At 34.4% G+C, this 12,131-nt stretch overlaps 1 protein-coding gene and 1 long non-coding RNA gene across 4 annotated transcripts in view; one reads left to right on the top strand and one right to left on the bottom strand.

Moving 5' to 3' along the window:
* The window catches only part of LOC102902054, a 110,579-nt gene extending 100,273 nt beyond the window's left edge, over positions 1–10,306 (bottom strand). The window contains exons 1-2 of one of the 2 annotated variants that reach the window (XR_006583054.1): positions 9,994–10,306; positions 5,649–5,710 (exon numbers count right to left, since the gene is read on the bottom strand). This is a non-coding gene — a long non-coding RNA (uncharacterized LOC102902054). Of the gene's footprint in view, positions 1–5,648; positions 5,711–6,102; positions 6,803–9,993 lie in introns of those variants that run through there. The other variant, XR_002744357.2, reaches the window with a different exon arrangement.
* Positions 6,864–12,131, top strand: part of MEF2C (myocyte enhancer factor 2C) — a 171,868-nt gene continuing 166,600 nt past the window's right edge. For both annotated transcript variants that reach the window (XM_019836497.3, XM_011284522.4), the window contains exon 1: positions 6,864–6,997. The gene's annotated coding sequence lies outside the window, so the exon portion shown is untranslated. The remainder of the gene's footprint in view (positions 6,998–12,131) is intronic.

The raw sequence follows: 12,131 nt of genomic DNA, 5'->3' as shown, positions 1-12,131 counted from the left end.
TTTCTCTCTCAAAAATAAATAAACATCAAAAAAAAAAAAAAAAGAACGAGATCTTGCATTTGCAACCACCTGGATGGACATAGAGGGCATAATGCTAAGTGAAACAAGTTAGACAAAGACAAATACCATACAATTTCACTCCTAGGTGAAATTTAAGAAAGAAAACAAATAAAGGAAAAAAAGAAACAAACAAAAAAACAGACTCAAATACAGAGAACCAACTAGTGGTTGCCAGAGGGGAGGTGGGCGGAGGGTTGGGTGAAATACCTAAAAGTTATCAAGAGTGCACTTACTGTGATAAGCACTGAATAATGTATAGAACTATTAAATTATTATATTATACTCTTGAAACTAATATAACCCTGTATGTTAATTATACATCAACCAATCAATCAATAATGTAAAAAATTATAAAAAAAACAGGTCTTGAAAGTTGCACTCATGGTTTTAAATCTATAGCCGTGTTTCAAAGGACACACACACACACACACACACACACACACACACCTTTTTCAGTTTGTTTTAAATATTGAGTTTCATTTTAATAAGATGTTGTTTGGATTAATAAACCACAGCTGAACTTTTTTTGGAACCAACTAAGGAGACTTTCTATTCTAGCCAAAATGGACTAAGAGGGGCTGTGTCTACCCTCCTTCCTAAAACAACAACAACAACAACAATGGCAAAAAATATGAAAAATGGTTTTTAAGACATGGACAGCAGGCAACAAAGAGATCGCTAAGAAATGAGAAGCCAAGGATGTCCAGCTTCTCAGGGCACTGCTTACAGTCTTGAGGGTTTCTCAGCAGAGGCACAGGGAGGGTAAAATTCCCTGAATTGAGAACACAGGTCTGAAAATATGGGAGGATAGGCGGCCACAGTTCCCAGGACGGAGCACCTGGCAGAGAGCTGCTGTGTAAAGAAAGATTTCCTGAGAGCTGAAGAGTCCCACTTGAGAGTTTAGCAGAGTACTGATTTGGGCAAATGTGAGCGGAAACTTCCCAAGGCTAGGTATTCCTTAGCTCAAGGCAAAAAGAGATCGCACATCACAAAAAGAGAGAGAACCAGTGCTCTTGCCCAGCCTCCTCCAAATGTATTTGGTCAGGTTCTTAGTCTTAAGTACCAAATAGCAGAAAAGATAAGGAACAGAGGAGCTTATTAAACAACTCCACAGGAATGCATCAGCAAATACAAACTATGGAAAGGTCTACCACACAAATACTCCAGTTTCTTCAACAAATGAGGAAAAATAGACAGGGGGGAAACCTCTAGATTAAAACAGAAGATAAATAACCATTTATAATGTGTGGATCTTATCTGTATTCCATTTCAAACAGTAAAAAGTCATTACAAAAATTTATGAGACAGTTGGGAAAATCTGAATATTGATTGTGTGTATTTGATAAGATTGAGGAAATATTGACTTCTGGGTGTGGCTTGTTTTATAGATGTGATTTTTTTTTCAGTTAAAAAACAAGTCTTAATCTTATAAAGCTATCTGATGAAATATTAAAGAATGAAATGATGTCATGTCTAGAATTGGTTTCAAAATAATTTGGGGTGGGGGTAGGAGATGGAAATGGGAATATGTTGAAACAAAGCTGTCTGTGAGATAATAGTTGTTGAAGGCAGGTGTAGTTGTGTGAAAGTTTATTATATATTCTCTCTACTTTTTCATATGTTTGGAATTTTGATAATAAAAATTTAGAAAAGTAAATTAGAAATACATCAATAAATACATAATAAGCTAAAGTGGTGATTCAGGATCAGAGGTCACAGGTCATGATAAAAACAATTTCTCAGGCATGAAGTTATCAGAGAAGATATTTTACGAGGACACTGAAGACTGTGATTTGCAGCATTCCCGTAATTGAAGACCATATTTTCTCCACATAGAACACTGGCTTTTAAGCAAGGATAGACCTTCTTTCTGAAAATAGAAAATGCAAGTGGCTGACTACCTAACTGAGGACACTCAAGGACATCAAAGGAGACCAAAAAACTGGGTCTATAGATGTGGTTGCTACATCTTCCTGTTGTTTTAATAAGGCTGGCTTATGAGAAGTCTAACAGAGCATATGACTGGTATCCTCCCAGAAGCACCCCTAACAACACAGCTCATCCAGTCCAGCCTTGCCATGCCCACATTTCCCATTTGCTCATTGTCGCAATTCCACCTTTCATTCACACAGTTTAGGTTTTTGGTTTTGAGATCAGGGAACTGCCCAAAATTTTTTTCTCATTCAAATAATTCATTAGAAAGTATATTTTTCTAGAATCTGGTTGTTTTGCAGTGGGAGGGACACGGTAAGTAGCTTGTGCAAGGTTGTGACAAAAAAAGTCTCCTCTCTCCTCTTATCTGAATCCTAACCATCCAAAAGGAGATACCCAAATCCAATAAATGGAGTTCCTAAAAAGATGAATGCTACATCTTCCATTTAAAAAAAATTCCTCATGGTCTCTAGTTCAATATCCCACAAATAACCTATATCCTACATTTCTTGAAATGAATTGATGTGCGGACTTTTTTTTTTTAATTTTTTCTTTAACGTTTATTTATCTTTGAGACAGAGAGAGACAGAGCATGAACAGGGGAGGGGCAGAGAGAGAGGGAGACACAGAATCTGAAACAGGCTCCAGGCTCTGAGCTGTCAGCACAGAGCCCGACGTGGGGCTCGAACTCACGGACCGTGAGATCATGACCTGAGCCGAAGTCGGACGCTTAACCGACCGAGCCACCCAGGCTCCCCTGATGTGCGGACTTTTTAAAAAAATCAACATTGGGGCACCTTGGTGGCTCAGTTGGTTGAAGGTCTGACTCTGGCTCAAGCCATGATCTTGTGGTTCGTGAGTCTGAGCCCCACATCGGGCTCTCTGCCTTCAGTGCAGAGCCCTCTTCAGACCCTCGTTCCCCCTGTCTCTTTGCCCCTTCCTCACTTGCGCACACACTCTCTCTCTCACACACAAAATAAATGTTTTATTTTAAATCGCTGTAAACTTTAAATTCTTGGTATATTTTTAGCTAATAATTCTGTCTATAATGTTACTGTACTAGTAATATTATTAAAATATCATGATGCATCCTAATGTTCACTTTTACTAAATGCTGAAAAAGCCATGGGAGCATGGCTTTAAGATATGATTTAAAATCTGATGTGTGCTTTGAAAGCACAATCAGCTTTGGGGACACAAGGCTAGTGAGCATTTTTGTAGACTGGTTACATTTTGTACTGCAAGATGTATTACAGAAATTGTAACTGAACTTTTGGAAATACTTACCACCATTGTTAGAATGTTCATTAGAGTGTTCTTCTTTTTAGACACAGTCTTGCTTATAATGTCCATTTTAAAAGTTGCTACCCAGGCTTATAAAACAAAGTTATAATGTCTTCCCATCAACAGTATTAAAAACATTCATCTCTCAGAAAGTGTTATAAAGAAATTCCACTGCAATGATAATTCAAATATTAAAGTAAATATAAAAAGTGATATATTGTATGATAGGATACCAAAAGATTAGAAATTCTTCATAGGACTCTATTCTAATTTCTGATAAAAGCAAAATACCAGTATAGTAACCAGCCACTAGTCATTATGTCACCACTAGTCACTAAGTAAATTTAAATCAATTAAATTTAAATTATGTTTAAAATTCAGTTTTTCCATTGTACTAGCCACATTTCAAACTGTGTTACCATACTGGTTACCATACTGGACAGTGCAGATATAGAGCAATGTCCGTCATCTCAAAAAGTTCTTAATGAGTAATGAGAACTCACTCATTGTTAGAGTTTGTTGGAGAAAACATTACTGAGGAAAGGATGTGCATGTATCAATTTATTTCTACCAAGTCATTTCTCCTTTGGTATAGGAGGCTGAATTAAACCTGTAACATTTAAACAGTTTTTCCGAAAATCTATATTCTCACGCAAATACTTAAAATTGTGCCACAAGCAGTGCAATATAGATTTTTTTTTCTACTCTTGCTATATAAGGAGAATGGAATTTCAAAAGATTCCACTTGCTCAAGATAGGGAATTATGGCATTAGCCAGTGTTCTTCCCTTCTGATTCACATTTTCTTTCTTTATAAAGATCCATTCTAACCCTGCTCTGCTTCCAAGTTTACCCAGCGATAGCCGAGCCTTTATTTTGTGGCAAGGAATTCCTGTTTAGAGGGCAGTACCTAATGCCTCAAACTACACACTTGTAGAGTTTGTTATCTAGCGTAAGAAAACTCATTTCCTAGCCAGGTCCTCCTACCAGGAGAAGAGGCTCTTACACCCTTCCAAAGTACCAGCAAATTCCTTAGTCTAACACAATTTCTCATCTGTCAGTTCAGAAAGATGCATTTCGTAACATATGTAAGCAGACAGGTACATAGAAAGGCTAATACCACACTGTCATGTGGGAAAGTGAAATGCTCCTGCAGGTAGATATTGAATAGGAAGGGTCTGTCTAATTCAGCAGAGAAACTGAGTGAGATCATCTTCACCATTTACGCTTAGTAAAGAACCATGCTGCAAAGGAAAGACAGAAATACAAGAGGAACAAAAATACATGAAAATAGTATGAAAAACTTCCAAACAACAGAGCTAAACTTGAAACATTTAAATGCAACTCCTGAAAACCTTGATGAAAAGTAGTATGTCTATACTTAAAAGACTAGATGGAAAAGAAAAAAAAAAAAGACTAGATAAACCACATAGCTAATCCAGATGGTAAAAAAAAAAAAGCAGTCGATAATTACATAAGTATAGAGTTTTAAGTATTTTCACAAAAGTAAATGAAAATGAATAATTATTTAGTATTGAAAATAATTTGACTTTAAAAGTACAGAGTGCAAATAAGAAAAAAAAAATAATAAAGTCCAAGTAAAGAAATACTTAGTAGAATATTCCAAATATTTATAAAGTGGATCTTTGTCCAGAATAGTGTGTTGTTTGGAAACAATTTCTACAGTAGATTCAGTAGATTCCATGGTTCTGAAAATTAATTAGAACGCTAAAATTAGCTACAGAAATTAGCTACAAACTAATGAGTTAGGGGAAACAAAAATAAAGAACACAATATGCCAACTTTCCAACCCTTTCTGCAAACAGATTTTTCACATCTTAAAAATTACACTTGTTGTCAGGATTCCTTACATTGTTTAAATCTGTAACTTCACCTTTTTGCTCAGTTGCTCGATCCCTAAGGAAGTCTAAAACCGAATCAACTGTTACAAATGTTTACCAATAAACTACTATTTTCCAATCAGTTTTTTCTTAATTTGTAAAATTTAAAAAGTGTTTATTACAATTAGGTCACTACTCCTGGCACAAGGCCTCTGAAACATTGTTTCTCAGACACTAATGGGTCTTGGAAAAGTTTGAAACTCTCAATTCATTATGACTTTGAGTAGCTGTTTTGTACCTAAGAATGAGAATTGATGGAGAGATTGCGACTAAACACATAATTTTATGAAACATGATGAAAAACATAAGGGTTTTGTTATGACGCACATAACAATCAAGAACCTGTTTCTTTTTAGCAAGCTCCTAAAAAGTACCTCCCGTATAATTATTAAATAAAAACACTCACTTATTCAGTACTCAGCTAGCTTTTAAACTCTGAATAAGAGAAGTACACAGTGAGAGAGGTACTTACATGGTTTCCTTGGATACTGGATGATGCCATTCAGGTCTATGTTTTTATCTGAAAGTGGTGCCCTGCGGAGAAATGAGGCTTGGTGAGTGGCTGTTTATACATAGTAAGTAAATAGGAACTTTGTTTATTTTACAAAGCATTTTTTATTTTGACCCAGATTTCTTTTTCTCATCACACCCAGCCCTTGTAAACAGCAATAATATGGTAGAACAGGTACTTTGCACAATTCTTTTTAACACCACTTAAGAAATCATAATTATTAAAGAGAAGCTCAGAATGCTTTGGCTAAACACAATACTCTTTGGGCTACTTTATATATGTTAACTACTGTATTTATGCCGGACATAGCAATGAACACTGCCTGCCTCTCCATTTTCCTTCAAAAGGAATTGTTCTCAAACTGTCAGTACAGCAATTAATCTAAAAAGTTTACATAAACGATAAATGTCCTTACCTTAATCAAAGAGTAAGAGACCTCTAGCTTTACCAGTTCCTAAACGTCCACGGTTTTCCACAAACATGAACAGTCATTTTAAATGTAGTAGTGGGGTCCTAGATTCTCAGTAGTTTAAGGGCTACGAGCACACAATTTGACATTCAGTCTTTCAGAGCTACATGCTGTCTAATTTTGGTAGGATGATTAAACCCTCCTATGTGATAAGTTTTAACGTTCTAGTATTTCTCTGGATTGAAAAGAACAAATGAGCTACAGCAAAGAATGGCAACTAACTTTAAGGCTTAACACAATTTAATAATCTGAAATGAAGTAAGTGTGTGCTATGTTTCCATTAAAAAGTTTCCAGCCACAATTAATTGAACAAAAACTTGTCTTGTTCCAAGATTATTCTTGGAAATGTAATTTTAAAGTCTGCGTGAAATGAGGAAACTTACTTTTTTACCATATGAAAGCAATCTCATTTTTTAGGAATGATTTTTGGATAGACTTCCAATTTGATATTTTCCATTTGAACTAGCAGCATTGGGGCTTGGAAGGGGGAGGGGAGCGAAGCAATTCTGTGTTCTTTTGCCAACACTGACAAAGGTCTGGTTGTCAGTGATACCTTTACAGCTAAATTTACCCCAGAGTGACAGGAACAGGTGCACCTCGGCCTGCCAGACACTTGTGCACAGGGATCACGCATCTTACGGCTTGACGATCAAGGGGGGAAAGCCTGGGTCTTCATAGAAAAGGAGAAGAGACAAGCGCAGCCCAAACTGGGGGGTTTCTCTTCAAAGCCAGCTGGTCTGGCTTTATTCTACAGGAATTTTTTTACCTGTCAGAGTTTGGACAACAAAGCCCTCAGCAGGTGCTGAAGGGTACAACTTCCTGGAGAAGCAGAAAGGCACTGGTGAGTTTCAATTGCCAAAATATATTTTTTAATCTTTAAAAGTTGATTTTGTTATCTTGGAAGAGGCACTGCTGAGGAACCTACATTCAGAAAGCTGATGAGACCCACTGGAATCAGAGCCAACTAACTCAACAGTGGGTTTGCCTGGTGTAGAAAGTAGAGCTGTTACCATTTGACAATTTTTTACATTCAAAAAAAGTTTTATAGGAAATACTTTATATTTTGAATGTCGGTCTCTTTCATTACTATCTCCAATATTTGAAAGATGCAGAAGTAATTACACGTATGCTATTGGACTATTAAAACAAACACATAAATAACATTTCATCTCTTTTTTATCTAATTCTGTCATAATCTATTCCGAATAAAATGTTATTTTTCAATAAAACAAATAAAAATGTGAAATGGTACATGCTCTTTTCAAATGTTTCATGCGCTACTATTTTTTATGGGTGCATGTGATAGGAATATGATTAAAGAGAATATGAAATGAATTTTATTTATAATACAATTTAAAAACATGTATTGAATAGAATATTTAATAATTAAAAGTGGCAACATTTTCTCATTACTTTACAAAGAGTTTCTTTGGAGAAAAATCTTTGGAATAAACATCGAAGACATTACTAAAGCATGTTTTTACGTCACTGATTTCCAAAATTAGTACATTTATATATTTGGTATTTTTATTTTGTGAATTCAAAAGTTTAGGCAAAAATATTTTTTTCAGAATAGGATTTTAATTAATACAAAACATGGAAAAATAAGACCACATGTCAGGATATATTTTTAAAAAATGATTCTATTTCAAGGACTCATTCTTTTAACTATGATTCACAGCATTTCTCTACAAATTGTTGTATTATACAAATTGAAAACATTTATTTAAGCAAGTAAGGAGCTCAAAGCTAAACTCTATACATAGTAAACATATGAAACCATTTTAACAACCAAATTCCATATTCACAAGCAACATGGGCTAATGAATGTAAACGACACACAGCATACACTGATCAAGAATGCTATAAATTATCAGCCATAAAATCAATTTTCTGGGCTGTGGGGGGTAGAATTGGTGCTTAAGAAGAGAAAGGCTCCTACCAGTATAAATTACTAATATTATGAGGCAATTGTTTTATTCTGATGATCTCATAATAATTTTCAATCTACATGCTTAATACATAGTTCTCTAGTAGGAAGATAATAAGATCTGACTTTTTTTAATGACCACTTCATCTAAAACAATTTTCAAATCAATGATGATATGGATTAGCCACAAATTTATAAGTATCATACTCTTTTAGACTGACTTCGTTGCCGTTTTAAAATTATTAACTATTTGCGGTTTAAAAAATTACCGGAAATGATCCTCCTACCCAAAAAAATCTAATATTTTTAAAACGTAATTTAAAAAGTAAAACCCAAGTCTGATTTTCATTGTAAATTATTATATGCAGAATATGGTTCATAAATAAAGTATATTTTATTTTTTAGAAAGGAATATAGTGTGGTGTCAAACTGCTATTTTTGCGTGATATTCTATCATCTTCATTATATTGATTCTGGCACCTAAGTAACTCCAGTCACTGCACTTTTTAGATAACTTCATTAGTCTCTTAAAAAATGAGTATGTACTGCGTGCACTTGATATTTCTGTTATTTATCTAGTCTGTTAAACTCTATATTCCTAAAGAATCAGAGCATTTGCTTTTAGAGACAACTACTGCAACACTGAATATACACTCTTAAGTCAACTTTAGAATTACATTCGTTAAGTGTTCATGTGCATTACTATATTGACTATAATTAATATACTGTTTGTCATGAACACTAAATATAAGCCATACAAAATCTTCTTCCAATCTCTTTTTTATGACTCTTGTGAATTATTTAAGTGTGACTGAACCTATTAGAAACAATATTAGGTATAGCCCAAATATTTCTAAATAACCAAAACTTGTCATTTTAACCATGCCCTGAACTGTGAGCGTAATCTAAACTTCCATGGTTTTTTTTCCTGTAATTATGAAAAGAAGCTTTAATTCCTAGATCAACATGCAGGTACACGTTCGTCCTTTCTGGTAAACCCTCAATTCTTGTGTCACAAAAGTACCTATACCAACCCTCTCAATGTAAGGAAATGGTTTCTTTTAATAAATCTTAGTCAGAAATTATGACTGAAAGCTGCATTGACTCATATGTGTACTAAAAGTTTAATTAAAAAAATTTTTTTTTAATTTTAAGCCTTATTTGCAATATATCTTCAAATCTTAAGGATGGCCTTTTCTATTTATAGTAGAGAAAAATTAATTATTCTCCTGTTTCAGAAAGACATTTGAAAAACATTTTGTTTACCCATATATTCGCAGGGAAAATTTTGATTTTCCCAGCAACTAACTTCAACAAATTATATTGTGAATATCAATCTACTTAATTTCAGGACAATGAAGCTTCCAACTAAAACGGTTTACTTATAAGTATTTAAAGAAACAAAAATACTTTGGCAGCTTTACATGTATCTCCTCATTGACCAGCCACCTGACTGACAGCTGTCAACTGTCTGTGGGCCAAATGTAGCCCAGTAAAGATAAAAATTACATATTACTCATCCCTGTTGATAATACCTGGTGCCAGTAAGGTTTTCAAACAGGAATAACTAGACCATAGATATAAAGAAGTAAAAAGGGAATCATTTCCACCACCTATCATTCTGTCTTTGTCATTAATTTATTTCCCCTTCCTTTTCTATTTACCCCACTTCTCTTGATGACCCTATCTCACACCTACAAAGAGTTAACTTCCTTAAAGGGACTTCAGATATACGGAACAAGTGTGTGACCATGAAAATACTGGGCAGTCAGGTAATGATGCCCACACATTTCTTTCAATCAAATCTTTTGAGCTCATGGAGTGTTTGAATTGTGGGAAAGAGTCTTTGATGCTTTCAACTACTCGTTTTTAAAAAAATGAAATGGAAGCACAAAAATAAAATTTACCCAAGGTCACCAACATGAGGACGTAGATGTAGACTTGGATCTATCTCCCAACTTCATATCCAGAGATTTTTTTTTTCTATTAGACTTTAAACATGCGGACAATGAAACTATAAGTAAAAGAGAGCACATGGAAAATTAATGTGAGTGACATTCCTTTGGGGAACTATTTTCAGCCACCAGACTTAATACCTTATTAGAGAAATACAGTTTTATCAGAGCATATTAAAATGTTGCTTTTAAAAAAAGAACATAAACACATTAAAATATCTATAGTACAAATTCTTTTTTAGATTCTCTTTGCTATTTAAACTGATTTCCAAACTGAAAATATTTATGGTGTATATGAAACAGCAGAAATAAAAAATAATCAATGACAATGTATATGTTTAGAAAATGAACACAGAAATCAGAAGTTCAGGTTGAAAATTTTTTGAAATATTAGAAAATAATTAAAAATACAAAATGTACCAAAGCATAAGCATACGCACATTACCTAAGTACAGAACATATTAAACAGTTCATATAAGTGACTCAACAATGAACTAGCACACGTGTGTGTGTGTGTGTGTGTGTATGTGTGTGTGTGGTGTATGTGTGTTAATTACAAAACCTTCTAGACCCCAGAGGGCTCATCAGCAAGTGTTTCCAAACAGCTCAGAAATTCTATGACTCAATAATCCTGTATTAATATAAGTATCTGATATTTATTCAAATAATTATTATATTAATATCTTATATTGCTATAATATATTGTGTTGGCAATGCTGCCCATCATACGGATTCGATCAAGGTCATGAAAATATATTCACACTAAATACTTTATTCTTTTCTGACCCTCTAGAAAAGAAATCATTTAGGAGATAACTACCATGTTCTGAATTTAAAAGGATTTATTTTAACCCAGAGCTTTGGAGCTGTATCTGCCTGTGAGAAGTGTTTGCTTTAAAGCCCGGACAAGCAAATGAATTTTTTTAAACGGGGGAGGGGGTCTTAAAACATTGCTACAGGATATGGGAGGAAATCGTGGACAGGATTTCCCTGCAAGGGATTGGTCTAAAATAACCTCCAACAGCTCTATGATACCAATTAGCAACTAAATTATACAATATATCTAATTTTACAAATGTATTTGCTTATTCCATTACATTTAGTACAAATCAACGTTAGTTATTAATCAGCAAATCATTTAACAATATGCAACAACAGCATGCAAAGCAAAATAATCAGTACATGATGTCCATTTCTAACAATTGTGAAAGGCAGGGGTGTCAAAGCAAAATATGCAAAATCATAAGACTTTTAAATAAATCCAGTCATCTCCCTACATCTCAAAGGGGTGTTAGTGAACGTGAACGACTTGTTTCTCGTTTGCCTTTGAAAGATCTTAAGTGTTTTCTTGTTAGAGCTGAAGAGTACTGTCCAAAGAACACCAGAGCAGAAGTAGGCAGCTGTGAGCTGTAATCTCTATTTCACTGCTCAGTAATTTTGTGACTGGAAACAAGTCATGTAATCTCAGGGAGGATACCAAATGGATGTGACTCTTTGCTGGGCTATGTGTAAATCATTGCAAAAACAGTTCTAGTTATCCAGTAAAAAGGTGTTACCACTGCTTCATGTGAAGTCCCAAAAGGATTCTGCATAATATTCGTGGGTTTTTGTCTCCACTGGTATGCCCTGCCCCCTCCCTACTGCTGAAGAAGCCCACCACATGGCCGCATTCCAAATAATTAAAACTAGCACCAGTGTTTAGCTTCTGAGATGAGTAGCGAAGACAAAATCACGTTATAATACATGGCTGATCAGCTAGCCATATTTTTGCCCACTTAGGTACCCCACATAGCTTTGAAGTTTTCAGTACAATCTATAAGGCTGAGTTGACACAAACAAACTTAATCGCCATTTAATGTTTTTAGTTTTATAAAATGGGACATTTTAAAAAATGAAAAATTATATATATATATATATATATATATATATATATATATATATATATATATACACACATATATATATTCATTCACCACACTTGGTGCTGTAAGCCAGCTTGAGAACATGTTTGTTCGTCTCAGAAAAATGCTGGAACAAGAAACAGGCTCATCAGAGAACCCCTAACCTGGAGTGTTAAAAATATCTGGATC

This window comes from Felis catus, chromosome A1 (assembly GCF_018350175.1).
Source record: "Felis catus isolate Fca126 chromosome A1, F.catus_Fca126_mat1.0, whole genome shotgun sequence".
Classification (NCBI taxonomy): Eukaryota; Metazoa; Chordata; class Mammalia; order Carnivora; family Felidae; genus Felis; species Felis catus.
This window is presented reverse-complemented; position numbering and strand designations above follow the sequence as displayed.